The sequence below is a fragment of the Selaginella moellendorffii genome, unplaced genomic scaffold, assembly GCF_000143415.4.
Source record: "Selaginella moellendorffii unplaced genomic scaffold, v1.0 SELMOscaffold_352, whole genome shotgun sequence".
Classification (NCBI taxonomy): domain Eukaryota; kingdom Viridiplantae; phylum Streptophyta; class Lycopodiopsida; order Selaginellales; family Selaginellaceae; genus Selaginella; species Selaginella moellendorffii.
Genome location: NW_003314607.1, coordinates 4,892 through 9,463, shown reverse-complemented (window position 1 = coordinate 9,463; position 4,572 = coordinate 4,892). Strand labels below are relative to the sequence as shown.

At 39.3% G+C, this 4,572-nt stretch overlaps 1 long non-coding RNA gene across 1 annotated transcript; it reads left to right on the top strand.

Annotated features, from left to right (window-relative positions):
• The first annotated feature begins 3,875 nt into the window (after positions 1-3,875).
• On the top strand, positions 3,876-4,474 carry LOC112343955. Its single transcript, XR_002991487.1, has 2 exons — positions 3,876-3,949; positions 4,014-4,474. It is a non-coding gene; the product is annotated as an uncharacterized LOC112343955 (long non-coding RNA).
• Positions 4,475-4,572: the final 98 nt, after the last annotated feature.

The following is a 4,572-nucleotide window of genomic DNA, read 5'->3' as shown; positions in this document are numbered from 1 at the left end:
CACTTACTGAGTTTTAAATGTATTTTATAAAATATAGAAGATAAACAATAATGCTAAAATTAAATAACTAGAGTTAAATGAGATTAGATGGGAAACCTAATACAAGGAAAGTTTATTTATTAAGTATTTTTAAGTTATAGTTTATACAACTTGAGTTTAGAAGTTGATACAAATGAAAAAAATTAATACAAAAATAATATATTGTCTTGATCTCGTTTTATCCAATCTTTAGCATCAATATCCATAAATTCAAGTTAATCATTCATCAATTTTTAATTTAGTTAGGACTTATATTCTTTTTCTTCCTTCAGCCCTCTCACCATTTTGCTTGTAATCAAATTATATTATAATTGATTTTTTGTCATAAATGGTGCAGATTTGGATTCATGCTCTTCATTACAAATATAGTTCTTCCACCACAAAAAGATTCTCTAGGCTTTTGCAAAACCAACTGCTGGAGTCATTCCACTGCATATCCAATAGATATGAAGCTATTTCGACCTGGAGCACATTTCTATGCTCTTGTCCCTTCACTCCTTGGGCTAAATGCTCAAGAGTCATTCTATGCTCTAATTCTTTTGTTCCTTGGCTTTAAATTTGGGAGTTAGGCTCTGTCCTTTCATTTAGTGGCCCAAGGCCCTAAAACTCAAGTTCTAATCCACTATCCCTAGACACATGGTACATGGCATGTGGTATATAAAAGGATAAGTTCTGCTTTGTGGTTATCCTATGGTAAATCACTATAGAATAAAGGCTGAAAATCATGTATGCTATACTCACTGTTCATAGTAGTGTTCACCACCACCACTATTAATTTAAAGCTTGAATGCCTATCCACTAAATTTTACTAACCTTTGATACTTCTTCATTATGTAACTATACCTTTGGTCACTAAACAAAAGAATTATTCCTTTTGCTTTCCATAATTTAAAACTTTAGAATGATAATTCGAAATATTGCAACTCAATGTGAGTCTCATGTGCATGGGTACTCCTAACCATGTGGCTAAAGCAAGTTTCTAATGAACCATACAAGACAATGCCACTCATACTTGAATTAGGAACATTAATCATTTGATCTTTCACAACTATTAAATACTTCATCAAATCACCCCATTTATTTATCCATATTCATTTTACCCTTGGACTCTTTAATAATTATATCATTTTCCACCACATGTCTTCCTTAGTCATATTAACCTTTTTTAGCCTCACTAATTCCACTTTGTAGGGATTTATTAAACCTGGAGAAAATCGGTTTAGGCTTTCACCCTTGGATTTAGTCTTGGTTTCAGTCTCAGTCTTGGTCTTGTCCTTAGTCTTAGTTTCAATCTCAATCTCGCTCTCGGATTTGAATTTGAATTTGGACTCCCTCTCAAACCTATTCTCAACCTTCATTTCTCAGACTTAATTTTGGACTCGGTCTCAGACTCAGTATCAGACTTGAAATCAGTCTTAAACTCAGTCTTAGACTAAGTCTCAGATTTGGTTTTGACACTTTTATGTCTTATAACATTTACCATGTGTTAGTTTTTTTGCATTTTGTTTTAAAGACTTACTTCATCAATCACTTTATGCTCATTCCTCAAACACTTTTTTGGGAGTTCCACTCCCATTTTCAACTTTTTGAGTTGAAACTTTTAGTTGAACTTCCACTTTAGCCATTGTCACATGATACATTTTCAACTCCATTTTGGTGCTTAGGGATTTGTGTCTTACCGATCAAAACATAATTCCTGAAATGTAACCAATACCACACACGCCTTGATTGCTGCCACAAACAGCCAAATGCAAATTCCTAGCTTTTGATATGACTTGCAAAGTGCTCAAAGTGATCTTTGGTTCCATATCCACAAGGAGGCAATGGAAAGGTTCCATTTGCCTTGGAATCCCAATGGAAAACCAAATAAGTGGTTTGAACCATTCCAAACATTAAAGGAAAATCATAAAACAAGTATTAAATAAATAAATCAATCAATCAATTAATCAAATATTAAAGGATCCTGCCATGTTGAGTTAAAAGACTGATCATAAAGAATTTTCAATCTGGAGAGAATGAGCCTGTTGTATGCAAAAGACAGGATCATAATCCAGCTGCAAATTTCTTGGGGGATCACACCTTGTGGATTGGTTTCCACTATATCTGAGGTATGTGGAATTCAAGCTTTTTACTGGAATGTTGCCACTCAACTTGTTGGATATGACAAAGGAGAACAAACTTGTCAACTTCATCAGCTCAAGCGGGCCTGTGAGATTGTTTTGTGCAAAGTTGACCACTTTGAGGTATAAGCAGTTCGCTAGCCTTGAGCTGATCTCTCTGTGGAACTTGTTCACAGAGATCCACGTAAGGCAGGTGCACCAAAAGTTGGCACCTTGCTCTGTATCGAGTTTCCATGGAGGTCGAGATAACCAAGGTTGTTGCACTTATCCAGTGGAGGAACTTCATTGCTGAGTTTGTTGTCACTCAAATCAAATATCTCCAGACGATCCAGCTGACTAAATCCTCTTCGAATGCTACCTGATATGTTGTTATAGTTGAGATGCAATCGCTGGAGAGTCTTCATCTATGTGATCGAATGTGGAATGGGCTTCCTTTTTCAGCTACTCAAGCTCATATGGGTATGTAATTATCTTTTTTTTCTGCCATCAAACATCTTCTGTCTTGGGGAATTGCAAGCTTGGCAGAGAACGTCAAGACACAGATCGTATCTTCAACTTGAGCTCTTCAAGCTTTACGAATTCGGTAAGCTTAAACTCTCGTATTGCAGTTGTTTGTTGATTTTTCTTGTTTGTATATAGAGGCCTGTCCCTTCTGTAGACGAGTGAGAGAAGCACGATCTTTCTGCCGAGGTAGTGTCTCGCGGAAGTTGCAGATGGAAACTTTTTCAATTTTTGTGTAGTTGTATCCGTGCCCCATAGGATCTCGAGTCCATCGTGCGTTTGTGAATCGTCTGGAGGCAAAGAGCAGTAAGTGATACACTCTTGTCTGTAACAAATTCTCATCGAATATGACAGGTTTTCATTTGTCTTGGATCCAAACACCGGCGTGTCAATGTACGAGAGCTGTGAGTAACTTTCTCGTTTTCTTTCCATCACAATCAGCTTGCATGAATGCCTCTGGCAGCCGATATTGTCAACTACTTGTTCCAGGAATATGGTGAGAGAAGCAAGCCAACATTCGGGATTTTAGAAAGGTAAGAAGTTTTATTGAAGTGTAAACTCTTCGGTATTTCATCATAGTGTGTTCCAGCACTTTAGTCACTGGCTGGGTGCCGACAATAATACGAGCAGGGGGAGGCATGTCACTGTGGAATGGAGCATTGCCAAATCCTCCACAGAAGCTACTTGAGCTCTACTTGAACAACCATGTAAAGTGCTTTGTTTTCAAAGAATTCTAAAAGTTTTTGGTAGTTTGCAAGGCTGCTAAGAGAAGCCCTGTGCGACCTGGAACTTCCTTACATCCTCTGGAACACGGGCAAAGGGTCACTTAATTGCTCCAAGCTCAAGCAAATCTCAGGTTCAACACAGGTAACCTTTTGGTCTATTTTTTCCCTTCATTATCATTGTCAAGAACAGGTTCCACTAGTTGATCCCAACACTGGCATACAAATAGTCCGCTATCTCTTCGCTAACTATAATTCGAACCGATGTTGATGCAGATTTTCCTATCAGCTATCATCATGTTCACTCCATTGAGTGGTACTAATAGTGTATCGCACTTTTCTCCCAAGAACAGGGAAATGGCAGTTGCTACCATCAGCAAACGGAGGTACCAGCTAAACAGCAGTGTTCCCACAACTATGGACTGGTTGGCTTTCTAGAACGTACGATACGGGGTGATCTGTACTAGAGAGAGAAAGTGTTTAGGGTAGGCATTCTTTTTGTACCCCATTTTCAAGAAATGAGGCATTTGGCGCATCTTTTCTGCTACCGCCGGGAACGAGCTCAAGGTTGCGAGGTATGGGTCATGATGTGGGGATCGTTCGTGATTTGGGGTCGTGTCCTTCTTGGTAGGAAGAGAGGAAATTCTGCTTCGCATGCATCCAGGATGCCCCTGGGGGGAGGGTGTGATGTCCTGGACTGAGAAAACAAAACGATGGCTGGGACAGCAGTGCTTGGGCAGAATTTGAGAGCTTTGGATGCGCACACAGTGGCTATCATCCCTGGACACATTGATGAAAGGAAAGTGTTAGGTCTTTCTTTCTTGACTTCTCGACTCACTGACCAAACTTTTTGTGACGAGGTTTGAAGTTCTGGAGAGCAAGGACGAGCTTGATCTCATTGGACAACAACCACCAGAACCGCTGCGGCAGTTTAACCAGCGCTTTCAGTCTTATATTCGTAAATTCGTCCTGTGTGGCGACTTGATACGGCTGTGCATCACTTTGCCAAGTTCCAGCCTTCTTGGATTGGTCCTTATCAGGTACTTTCTCGTGCTGGCACTAATTCGTATTGGCTAGCAGAGTTGACGGGCAGGAAACCACCGAAGCCAATCAATGGAGTTCATCTCAAACGGTATTTCTTTTAACTGGTACAGTTCACGTTTCGTTTCTATTCTTTTAATGCTGTGAGT